Raw genomic sequence first — 13,801 nt, forward strand, 5'->3', positions numbered from 1 at the left:
TCTTCACAGATATCCCTTTATGTCTCTCTACAGTTGTACTGGTTGTTCATTGCTGGTATCCATTCTAATTGGTAGATGAATATGTCATATCATCTGTTAAATATTTTTAATAACAATTGTGGATACACACATGCACACAAACACATACATACATAGACACACACATATATGTATTATGCAATTTTGGAGGCAAGAGAAGAAACATGGAAGGAAACAGAAAAGAAATCATTAGAGAGAAACTAAATGAACTAGAGCCAGTGGAGGAAAGTATAACTATAACTGCACACACAAATATATAGTTTATATATACAGTAGCAGCAATACACACATAGAGGAATCTCCTTCAGCCCAGTGCCAGAAATAACTCTTTCTCCTTTCAGTCTATACATAGAATGTAGTTAGTAAAGGGAAGGGAGAATTTGTAGAAATTTGTTCTCTCCATCTCCAGATAATGTGTGTTTCCCTGGAGAAAGGTAAGGAGAAAATAGCTCATTAGTATACCTTTGTACAATAGATCAAAGTGGTCAGGTACTCATATGCTCATAATTAAATACATGAGAACCAGGAAACATAAAACTGTCATACTAGCATCAACTTTAAGAATTAGATGGTGTCCTAGGGGTGCTTGGGTGGCTCAGTTGGTTGAGCATCCAACTCTTGTTTTTGACTCAGGTCATGATCTCAGGGTCACAAGATCAAGCCCTGCACCTGGCTCTGCATACTGGGAGTCAGCATGGGATTCACTCTCCCTCTACCCCTTCTCCCACTGCCAAAATAAAAAATAGAATCTTAAAAAAAAAAAAAAAAAAAGAATTAGATGGTATCCCAGGTTTCCCATAAAAATCTGAAGAAGACCTTTCTTATTCATCTTGGTATGTTCTAGCACACAAATATATTCAATATTAATAAATATTCTACTGAAAATCAAGTACTTTAATTAAATATTACTTATAGCTAATATCTATCATTTTAGTTCCTGTATTCATCATGAACCTCTTTAAAAGAACTGCCTACCCAACTTCAGGCCATATGGTTTGAATGGCTTGGCCCCACTCTTAAATCAGGTATGAACCATGTCTGGATTAAGTTAATCAGAAAATCCAATCCTTCTTCCAACCATAAGGGGAGATTCTAAGAATAAGGCTGACACGTAGAAGCAAGAGATGAAGTGAGACCCAGCCCAAGAGATTTTTCTTGAGCACCTGTGTCATGCAACAGTTAAGCCAGTCTCCCCACTGGACTTGATAGTTATAAAAGTCAATTATGAAACTCCCCTTTTGATTCAATCCATTTAGATTGAGCTTTCTTTACTTTTAATCAAATGAAAATTAATTGATACACTGCTTCTAACATACAGATGCTGATTTGTTTCTATGATTTCTTCCAAGAATATATATAGAACAGATCCACGGAGAAATAAGCCTTGCCAATAAAGTATTTTGTAAGAGAGCCTTCACCTGGTTCTGAACACATTGGACCCCTAAATCTTGAGCTTAGTTAATTAAATTGGATCCTTACATTACATATATTTATTAAAATAACCTTATTCACATAACCTTAATTTCAAAACTTTCTAAAGATAGACTTATTAAGAACAATAGCTGACCTTTTGGAATGAGAACTATGAACAGAAATGAGAACTATTAAAAATTTAACTAAATTTGGCTACCAAAACAGCCTCTTGTCCAGATTTCCTTTTCTTTTCATTGTCCAGACCAATTCTCCACCTTTTTCATATTAGGTGTGGGATAGCACGCTACTTCTCAGTATTCATATCCATCACAGTTACTTGCAGTCTATCTATAGTGCCTCCAAACTCACTTTAAAATACCAAGTCCTTATTAATAACACTCCCAAAGAGGTCTCACCAGGCCTTCCTAGTATTTCAGACAATTTTTAGCTCTATGGTTCTTCCCAATTTAAAAACAAAATGAATTTCACAAACAGAATTGAAATGTCAAATTTTACTACCATCTGGATTTAAAAACTGCAAGAAAAACTAGGTTTGGGTTGTTTTATTTTTGTAGCCAAATTGAATGTATTACAGTATATTTGTTTTCAGACCATTTACCTCTCTAACCTGCATTTCACTCCAGGGGATTAAGGTATTCAAATGAAAAAGAGGAGACCATCCAGAAAATTCTGAGAGAGCCTATAAAATTCAGTAGTTTCATTCGATATAATGGAAGAAAAATCTTCCAACTCCTCTTCATCATCATCATGAGAATAAACCCGATCTGCTCACTGCACTGAATTTAGAACCGTGAATGTGAGTTAACAACTTGGCTCTGCTCCTCTGGGGGCTTACAATCTGATATATGTACAGACATTAAGGATATACCAGCAACTTAACAAAGGCTTTATAGTCCACCCATTTAAAGCACAATGCAGTTCCAATGCTTTCAAGAATGGCAGCAGATAAGATACATCAGGATACATCTGACAATGGAGGAGAAGCACAATGATGGAGGTGAGTTTAAGTCTCTCCTGGCATGGGCAGCAAAGATGTCACCTCAGGTAAAAGCCCAGGATACACACAAAAGGTAACTGAGTAACTCCTTACACTGGAAAAATCCCTACAGAGTGCATCAGTTGATTCTCCCAAGAACTGCAATGAGTAGCAGATCAAGAACTACCTACCAAATTTTAGAGACATGAAAACTAAGACCCTAAGAGATTATGACTTGGTTTAGGCAATTTGTAAGGAGCAAGGTCAGGACCTACACCATAAAATGATACATTGACTTTTGGCCCATAGTTCCTGAATGGAAACCTGATTCCAAATGACTTGGTTTCTTCTCTACTGCAGTACTCCCCATATGCACATCATTCAGTCCCAACAAATGATCCTGCTATGCTCCAGGAACTGTGCTAGATGCTGGGAATACAGAAGTGAACAAGACAGACAAAATCCCTGTCCCTACTGAGCTTACATATAGCAGGGAATACAGATTTTTTTTCTGGCAAGCTTTTATTGAGGTAAAATATACAAAATACAAAATTTGCCATTTTAACCATCTTAGGGTTTACAGTTCAGTTCCCATAACATTTAATTATATTCACATTGTTGTGTATTCATTACCACCATCCATTTCCAGAATTTTTTCATCTTTCCAAACTGAAACTCTGCACCATTAAATAATAACTCCCCTTTCCTTCTCCCACCAGGCCTGGCAATCACAATTCTGTTTTCTGTCTCTGCTAATTTAACTACTCTAGGTACTTCATTTAAATAGAATCTTACAATGTTTGTCCTTTTGTGCATGGCTTATTTCACTTAGTCTTCAACGTTCATCCATATTTTAACATGTGTCAGAATTTTCTTACTTTTTAAGGCTGAATAATATTCCATTATATGTATATAGCACATTTTATTTATCCATTCATCTGTCAATGGACATTTGAGCTATTTTGGCTATTGCAAATAATGCTGCAGTGAACAGTGGTATATAAATCTGTTTGAGGTGCTGCTTTCAATTCTTTTGAGTATATACCCAGAAGTGGAATTGTTGGATTAGATGGTAAGTTTATTTTTAATTTTTAGAGAAATGACTATATCATTTTTCACAGAAGCTGCACAATTTTACATTCTCAACAGTATTACACAGAGTTCCAATTTCTCTACATCCTCACCAACACTTCTTATTTTCTGGTTGTTTTTTTTTTTTTTAATAAGAGTCACCCTAGTGGGTATGAAGTAGTATCTTATTATGGTTTTGATTTGCATTTCCATAATGGTTAGTGTTGTTGAGCATTTTTTCATGTGCTCACTGGCCATCTGTATATCTACTTTGGAGAAATGTCTATTCAAGTCCTTTGCCCATTTTCAAATCGGGTTGTTTCTTTTGTTGTTATTGAGTTGTAGGATATTAATCCCTTACCATATTTATGATTTGCAAATTTTTCCCCCATTCCATGAGTTGTCTTTTCACTCTATTCATAGTATCCTTCGCTGATGTGAACACAGATTTAAATAATTGCAAGTGTCGGGGATACTATTGAAATAAAGATATGGGCATAAATAATAAGAAACCTCACCTAGACTGAGAAGTTGAAGGTCTTCCTCCCTCATTCACTCACTCAACATTCACTGCTCTAGGCAAAAGGGATATAACACTGAGTGAAATAGACAAATTCTTGGGTACCAAGAAGCTCCCATTCTAATAACATTCATGAAGCAACATCTTAGCGGAAAGATGAAAAATAAAGAGCAGTTTGTTGGAGGTAAGTAGAAGGATAAGGGAAAAGAAATGAGAAAGTAGAAGGAGCTCTTCAGGGGCAAGAAACAGCCTCTCTGAGAGCCCATATAAGAATGAGAAGATGATATGTTTAGAGAACAGAATGAAGTCTACTGAGACTTGAGCAGAGAGAGCAGCAAAAAGTAAACCTAAAAGAGTAAGCAAGCCAGATTACAGAAATCCATATGCTGTGCTAGGACTATGGTTATTATCCTAAAGCAATAAAAAGCCATTAAGCGTTTTAATCAGAAGAGTGACATAAACAGACTTAATATTTATGAAAGATTACCTGATTCCAGAGAAGAAAATGGATAGAAAGGAAGGAGGCCTAGAGTAAGTGGCCAATGAAGAGGATGATGCAATAGTGGAGCTGGGGTCAGAAGAGGAAAAAGCTGTACTAATAAGAACACTAAAGAGAGCTGACAAAAAAATAACGTTAACTACTTAATTAAAGTAAGAAACTTATCTGCTAATAAAAGGCCCAAGGAGTAGCCTTAGGTGCAACTAGATACAGGGATTTACATGAAGTCAACAGGTCCTCCCCCTCACCACATAAATCTATATTGGAAATATGTCACTTATAGCTGTCCCCAAATTATCCTTATAATTTTAGAGTTTTCTACATTGTGAATTCTATCTCCCAAAAATAGAATATAAAAAATTACATTTATCAGGGAGTCAGTGAAGATGGCCAGACTAGGAGGATCCTGAGCTCACCTCTTCCAAGGACACCCAAGATAACAGCTACATCTATACGACTAACTCTGAAAATAAGCTGAAGACTGGCAAAACAGATTTTCCACACTTAATTGTACAGAGAAGGTCATATCAATAAGGATAGGAGAGGCAAAGACATGATTCTGAACTAAACCCCTAGCAGGAATAGCCACAAACAGGAGGGACACCACAAGCATGGAGAAGCAAGAGGCAGACCTCATACCAGGCACCTTAGTCCCTGGGGACCTATACTTGAAAGAAAGACAAGTCCCCATAATTTGTGGCTTTAAAATTCAATGGGCTTAACACCAAGAGAGTCGGAGGGCAATAGGAAACTGAGTTGCTTCCCTTAAAGAGCCTGAATAAAAAATACCTTAGCCCAGGACATAGTACAAAAGTAACAGTTTGAAAAGTGCTTGGTATATAACCAAAGATTTAGTGACTAATCTTAGAGGATGTGCTAGAGGCGCAGGGATCGGCAGGAGATTTCTCCAGGAAAAAAGTGCTGGTAGACAGAATTTCTACCCGCCCCCCTTACCCCATCCCCAGCCCAGATAGCCAACACTTGCAGTAGCCAACACTAACACTCTCAATTTACCTGGCTAGCACCAGGTGTCCAACCCTCATGTCCCCTGAAGACCCACTCCATCCAACCAACCCACCTCTGTAAACATCCCTCCAAAGCAGCTCCTGCCCCACCACACCCAGCAAGCAGCCCCAGTAGGGACCAGCCCGCTCCAAAGTGACTCCTGCAATCCCGCAGTTCTAGCAGCCTGGCTGGCTGTTCAGGGAGCAAGCCCTAGTTTAGTGTGGCTACAACCATGATGGAGAAGCTAAATCCAAACACCTAGGCTGACTGCCAGGACAGTGCACCAATGAGAGCCTCTTAGTTAGCCACTGCATAAAAAGAAAGCTCTGCTCTTCAATGTGCCTGCAGTAGTGAGAGCCTAACTACAAACATGTAGGCTGACTGCTGGCTCCATCCACCATGAGCTTATGGCAGCCTTAGACAGGCATCTCAAAAAAGATATGGACCAAATCCTGCCCATGTATCCACAACAAGCAAGGTGGGTCAACGTAACCAGCTTGGCTGAAAGCAACTGCTGCTTAGCTACAAAAGTAGGATGCATGCATCCCACGCAGGAGACACCCCTGAAGATCCCAATTCTAGAAACTAGGAGAGATTGCACTACAAGGCACCACAGTACTTCTTCTACACAAGGCCACTACTTTCAAGACCAGGAGATAAAACTGATATACCTAATACATAGAATGAAAACAGAGGTAGATAAGATGAGAAGATGGAGGAATATATCCCAAATGAAACAACAAAATCACAGTAAAAGAGCTAAATGAAATAAAAATGAGCAATATTTCTGATAAAGAATTCAAAGTAAAGGTCATAAAACTACTCAATGGACTTCAGATAACAATGGATGGATTTAGTAGGAACTTCAACAAAGGGAGAAAATATAAAAAAGAACCAGTCAGAGGTGAGGAATTCAGTAACTGAAATTAAAAATATACTATAGAGGATCAATAGCAGATTAGAGGATGCAGAAGAATGGATCAGTGATCTATACTCTGGAAGACAGAGTAAGAGAAAGCAACCAAGCTGAGCTGCAGAAAGAAAAAAAGAATAATAAAACATGAGTAGAAGTTAAGGGAACTCAGCAACATTGTCAAGTGTAATAACAATTGCATTGTAGATTCCAGAACGAGAAGAGAATGAAAGCAGTAGAAATGTTCATTTAAACAAACAATAACTGAAAAATTTCCTGATATGGGCAAAGAAACAAACATCCAGGTCCTGGAAGCACAGACAGCCCAAGGAGGTCCATACCAAGACACATAATAATTAAAATGGAAAAATGTAAAAAACAAAAAAAAAAAAAAAAAAAAAGGAAAAATGTAGGGGCGCTTGGGTAGCTCAGTCAGTTAGGCATTCAACTCTTGATTTTGACTCAGGTCATGATCTCAGGGTCATGAAATCAAGCCCTCTGTTGGGCTCCATGCCTAGCAAGGAGTCTGCTGAAAATTCTCTCCCTTTCCCTCTCTTCCTCTCATGCATGCATGCTTTCCCTCTCTTACCCTCTCTCTCTCAAATAAATGAATAAATCTTTTTTAAAAAGTTGAAAAATGTAGTGATAAAGAGAATTTTAATAGCAGCAAAAGAAAACAGTTTCAAATGAGAGAAACACTACAAGGCTATCAGCTGCCTTTTTAGCAGAAACTCTGTAGGCTGAAAGACAGTGGCATGATATATTCAAAGTGCTGAAAAGAAAAAAATCTACAACCAAGAACACTCTACACAGAAAGGTTATTATCATTCAGAACAGAAGGAAAGAGTTTCTCAGACAAAGGTTAAAGTAGTTCAACACCACCTAATCCATCTTACAAGAAATGTAAAAGGAAATTCCTTAAGTGGAAAGAAAAGGCCATGACTACAAGTAAGAAAATTATGAAAGAAAAAATTTCACAAGTAAAAGCAAACATGGTAAAGGTAGTAGATTAATCACTTATAAAGCCATAATGGAAGTAAAAACACAAAAGTAGTAAAATTAATTATTTCTATAAAAATTAGACAAGAGATACATAAAACAGAAAGATGTAAAATGTGACATCATATACATAAAAAAGTAAAGAAATAAAAATTTAGTGCTGTTAGAATGTGTTCAAACTTAAGTGACCATCAAATTAATAAAGACTGTTATACACATAAGATGTTATATATGAACCCAATGGTAACCACAAATTAAACACCTATAAGAGTTATATAAAAACTACAGAGAAATTTCACAAGTACAACACTAAGGAAAACCATCAAACCACAAGGGAAGAGAACAAGAGAAGAAGAAAGGAATAGGTGAGAACTAAAAAACAACTGGAAAAAAACAAAATGGCAATAAATACATACCTATGAATAATTACTTTAAATATAAATGGACTAAATGCTCCAATCAAAAGACAAAGGGTGACTGAATGGATAAAAATACAAGACCCATCTATATGCTACCCACAGGAGACTTACTTCAGACTTAAAGAGATAAACAGACTGAAAATGAAGGGATGGAAAAACATATACCATGCAAATGGAAGTGAGAAAAAAGCTGGGGTAAGAATACTTACATCAGACAAAATATTCTTTAAAGTAGACTGTAGAGAGCGGACACCCAAGACTCCAAGATGGTGTCACCCATACCAGTGAAGGAAAAGAAGCTCATGGAGGTGAAACTAGGAGAGCTGCCAGGCTGGATACTGATGCAGGATTTCACCCCTAAGGGCATTGCTGGAGCATTTCAAAGAGGTTACTACGGGTATTACAAGTAAATCAATGTGAAGAAAGGGGGCATTGCTGGGATTTCTATGGTGCTGGCTGCTTATGTGCTTTTCAACTACTGTCATTCTTACAGGACCTCAAACATGAACGGCTACACAAGTACCACTGAAGAGGGCCCAGTGTGGAAGCACATTTGGCATTCCTGACCATGACTTTTGCCTGGCATCCTTGAATCCTTCCATTGCTTAATTCACAATTAATATCCAATAAAAGTTGACTGGTACTCGAAAAAATAAAAAAATAAAAATAAAGCAGACTGTAGCAAGAGACAGAAAAAGAGCACTATATAATGATAAAGGGATCAATCCAGTAAAAGGATATAACAACTGTCAATATCTGTGCATCCAAAAGAGAAGCACCTTAATACATAAAGCAAATACTAACTGACACCAAGGGAGAAATCGACAGTAATATGTTAATAGTAGAGGACTTTAACACCTCATTTACATCAATAGAGACACCATTCAGACGGAAAATCAATAAAGAAACAGTGACTTTGAACAACATATTAGAACAGATGAATTTAACATATATACCAAACATTCCATATAAAAACAGAATACACATCCTTCTCAAGTGCATATAAAACATTCTCCAGGGTGGATCAATATTAGGTGACAAAACAAGTCTCAATAAATTCAAGAAGATATAAATCATATCAAGTATGTTTTCCAACCACAACAGCAAAAAACTAGATATCAAATACAAGGAAAAATCTGGAAAGAATATGAATACATAGAAGCTAAATAACATGGATCAGTCAAGAAGTCAAAGAGGAAGGGTGCCTAGGTTAAGCATCTGCTTTTGGCTCAGGTCATACTCCAGGGGCCTGGGATTGGACCCCAGGTTGGGCTCCCTGCTCAGTGGGGAGCCTGCTTTTCTCTGCCCCTCTGATGATCCCCGTTTGTGCTCCCTCTCTGTCAAATAAATAAATAAAATCTTTAAAAAAAAAGAAAGAAATCAAAGAGTAAAAAATGTATGGAGACAAATGAAAATGAAAACATAATGGTCCAAAATCTTTGGGACACAGCAAAAGGAGTTCTAAGGAGAAATTTATAGTGCTACAGGCCTATCTCAACAAATAAGAAAAATCTCAAACTACCTAACTTTACACCTAAAGGAACTTGAAAAAGAAGAACAAAGCCAAAAGCTAATGTAAGGAAGGGACTAATAATGATTAGAGCAGAAGTAAATGAAACAAAGACTAAAAGAATAACAGAATAGGTCAATGAAAGCAGAAGCTGGCTCTTTGAAAGGATAAACAAAATTGATGCACCTATAGCCAGACTCATTAAGAAAAAATGAGAGGGAACTCAAATAAAATCACAATGAAGGAGGGGGAATAACAAATGGCACCACAGAAACAAAAAGAATTATAAAAGAACATTATGAAAAATTATATGCCAACAAATTGGACAACCTAGAAGAAATGGATAAATTCCTAGGGACATACAAATCTCCCAAACGTAATCAGAAAGAAACAGAAAATTTGAACACAGATTACTAGTAATGAAATCAAATCAGTAATCAAAAAACTCTCAACAAACAAAAGTCCAGGACCAGATGACTGAATTCTACCAAACATTTAAAAAAAAGAGTTCTACCAAACATTTTGAGAAAAGTTGATTCCTGTTTTTATCAAACTGCTCCAAAAAAACAGAAAAGGAAGCAAAATTTCCACTCATTCTATGAGGCCAGCATTCCCAATACCAAAGCCAGACAATTACCAAAAAAGCATGAACATAGATTCAAAAAATCTTCAACAAAATATTAGCTAAATATTAGCAAGCCAAATTCAACAACACATTTAAAAAATCATTCACCATAATCAGAGATGCAAGAGTGGTTCAATATTACAAATCAATCAATGTGATATATCACATTTATAAGAGAAAGGATAAAAACTATATGAACATCTCGATAGATGCAAAAAAAATTGACAAAATGAAGCATCTGTTCATGGTAAAACTCTTAAAAGAGTGTGTTTTTGAGGGAACATATCTCAACCTAATAAACATAATATATAATAAACCCAGAGCTAATAGCATACTCAGTGGTGAAAAACTGAGAGCTTTTCCTCTAGATAAGGAATAAGACAATGATGTGTCTACTTTCACCACTTTTATTCATCATAGTACTGGAAGTGTTAACTATAGCAATCAGACAAGAAAAAGAAATAAAAAGCATCTTAATGGGTAAGGAAGAAATAAAACGGTCACTATTTGCGGTCACATCACTATATGATGTGATGCTATATATAGAAAACTCTAGGGACCCCTGGATGGCTCAGTGGCTGAGCATCTCCCTTCAGTTCAGGGAATGATCCCAGGATCTGGGATCAAGTCCTGCATCAGGCTTCTTGTAGGGAGCCTGCTTCGCCCTCTGCCTATGTCTATGCCTCTCTGTGTCTCTCATAATAAATAAATAAAATCTTAAAAAAAAAGAAAGAAAACTCTAAACTCCACCAAAAAACAACAACAACAAAAAAAAACTATTAGAATTGATAAATGAATTCAGTAAATTTGCAGGATATAAAATTAATATACAGAAATCTGGTGCATTTCTACTTACTAATAAAGAAGTAGCTGTAAGAGAAATTAAGAAAACAATCCCATTTACAATGTACCATAAAGAATAAAATACATAGGAATACATGTAACCAAGGTAAAAGACCTATACTCTGAAAACTATAGGACACTGTTGAAAGAAACTGAAAATGAGGGGTGCCTGAGTGGTTCAGTCAGTTAAGTATCAACTCTTGGTTTCAGCTCAGGGGCATGAGATTGAGCCCTGTGTTGGTCTTTGTGCTCAGTGTGGAGTCTGCTTGAATTCTTCTCCCTCCTCCCTCTCCCACTACTTCCCCCTCCTCCCTCTCCCACTACTTCCTCCCTCCTCCCTCTCCCACTACTCCCCCCACTCATGCTTTCTCTTTCTAAAATAAACAAACAAATAAAATCTTTATTTAAAAAAAAAAGACAGAAATTGAAGATAATACAAACAGGTAGAAAGATGTACCATGCTCATGGATTGGACAAATTAGTATTATTAAAATGTCTATGTTACCCAAAGAAATCTACAATGCAAAATACAAACAGTATTTTTCACAAAACTAGAATAAATAATCCTAAATTTTGTATGGAACCACAAATACCTAAAATAGCCAAAGCACCCTTGAGAAAGAGTAAAGCTGAAGGTACCCTAATTCCAGATAACAAACTATACTACAAATCTATAGCAATCAAAACAGTATGGTACTGGAACAAAAACAGACACATAGATCAATGGAACAGTGTAGAGGGCCCAGAAATAAACCCACACCTATATGATGAATTGATTTATAATAAAAGCAACAAGAAAATACAATGGGGAAAAGACAGTCTTTCTAATAAATGGTATTTGAAACCCAGATAGCTACATGCAAAAGAATGAAACTGGATCACTTTCTCACATCATTTAACAAAAATCAACTACAAAAAGGATAAAAGACCTAAATATAAGGCCTGAAACCATAGAGGAGGAGTTAAGTTGGAGGAGTAGTAGGGGGGCCCTGAGCTTGCCTCATCCCTCAAACACAACTAGATCAACATCAAATCAACATTTTGAACAACTAGGAAATCAGTCTGAGAATTAAGAAAATAATCTGCATAACTGGAGGGAGAGAACATGGCAGATGTGAAGTTCAGAGACGTGAAATGAGGGAGAGAAGGGAGCCCTTTTTGTGAACAAAAGTCAGGGAGAGAGGGACAGAACAAGAGACAGCAGCACTAGGAGTTCGCACAAGATGTCATGGTATAGGAATCCCCTGGGTCACACTAGAAGACAACACATCCTTTCCTGGGATACACTTGGAAGAGAGTATATTTCCTCTCCAAGGACATAAAGCCTGCAGGGCACCACTGACGTTTAACAGCAGGAGACAGAGGTGTGTGCAGAGAGCAGATAACCTGGTCACAGCTTTTCACTGGGCTTCACCATATACTCCAGGCACCTACCTGTGCAGTTGTGTGACTGCTTTTCTGGGACAGAACAGTGCCAGATACAATGCTGTGAGGCTCTCTTCCAGGGGAGGAGAGCAGGTCTGCTCCTTGCCAGGTCCTTTAAGTTTTGGAGTTTTGAATCCCAGCCACCGGCCAGAGATAAAACATAGGAGAACTATGGTGCCAGGCCTACTGACAGCCTGGGCATGGACAGGTTGAGGGCAGAGATCTGATGAAAGCCTGAGACTTTGTCCCAGGAGGAACAGTGGAGGCCACAAGTTCCACTCTGGGGATAAGCAGGCAGTGTGACACCATCTTCCACTGTATCCCTACCCCTTTCACCCATCAGCATGGGCAGACTTCAGACTTCAGGGAGAAATATAACACCTTCAGATGGCATGGGACTTGCTTACACCAAACCCCATCCCCCTCACCTGGCAGAGGCATCTTTACAAGGGCAAGTCAACATTTGAGCCAGCCCAGCAGGCCTTTCCCTCAGAAGACCAACACATGTCCCCTGCATGCACCAAGTCTACTAATCACAGAGTGCTCCAAAGCATCAGCTTCAGTTCTGGTGGAAATAGGACAATTATTAGTTTTATTAGTAGTAGTAGTATTTTAATTTTTAATTTAATTTTTATTTGTTTCTTTGGAATCAGGCTTATAGTTTTTGTCGGTTGGCTGGTTGGTTTCATTTTCTAGTTTTTTGGATCAGGCTTTTTTTTTTCCTTCTTTATTTTTTGGAATCAGGCTTATAGTTTTTTTGTTTGTCTATTTGTTTTTGGGTTTTGTTTTGTTTTTTTTGTCCCTTTTCCTTTTCTCTTTTCTTGGATTTTTTTAAAAATCAGGCTTATCTTAACAAACAAATCAAAGCACACTTGAAGTTCCAAACACTCCTCATAGCAGGCAAGGAGGAACTCTGCAGAGGACTGACCTATGGGAAAGAGCAGTCAAAACACAACACCAGAGTGCACACAGAAAAACTTCTGGAAGTTGCCAGGCCCTGGACAGTGTATGGCTCCTTCTTAATGAAGTATTACTCTCAGGAGCAGAAAACATAGCAAGCTATCATATCACACAAAAGACAGAAACCTAGACATGATGACAAAAAGGGATTATCTCCAAAAGAAAAATTAAGAAAAAAAATCACAGCCAGGGATTTGCTCAACACAGATATAAACAATGTATCTGAATAAGAATTTAGAACAAGTCATCAGAATACTAGCTCAGCTTGAGAGAAGCATAGAAGACACCAAGGAACCCTGGTTCAGAGATGAAAGACCTAAGAACTAGTCAGGCCAAAATACAAAATGCTATAACTGAGATGCAAAACCAACTGGATATAACCACAACAAGGATGGAAGAAGCAAAGGATCAAACAGATGATAAAGAAGATAAAAGTATGGGAAATAATGAAGCTGGAAAGAAGGGGGAAAGAAAACTATTATTAGATGACAAACACAGACTTCAAAAACTCAATGATTCCACAAAGCACAATAATATCTATATCACATGAGTCCCAGAAGAAG

At 37.4% G+C, this 13,801-nt stretch overlaps 1 protein-coding gene and 1 pseudogene across 6 annotated transcripts in view; one reads left to right on the forward strand and one right to left on the reverse strand.

Moving 5' to 3' along the window:
* The window catches only part of LOC144291504 (importin subunit alpha-8-like), a 256,604-nt gene that overhangs the window by 199,370 nt on the left and 43,433 nt on the right, over positions 1–13,801 (reverse strand). The gene's annotated exons all lie outside the window — the stretch shown is intronic.
* LOC144291906 (ATP synthase F(0) complex subunit f, mitochondrial pseudogene) lies at positions 8,142–8,522 on the forward strand (annotated as a pseudogene).

The sequence above is a fragment of the Canis aureus genome, chromosome 20 (genome assembly GCF_053574225.1).
Source record: "Canis aureus isolate CA01 chromosome 20, VMU_Caureus_v.1.0, whole genome shotgun sequence".
Classification (NCBI taxonomy): domain Eukaryota; kingdom Metazoa; phylum Chordata; class Mammalia; order Carnivora; family Canidae; genus Canis; species Canis aureus.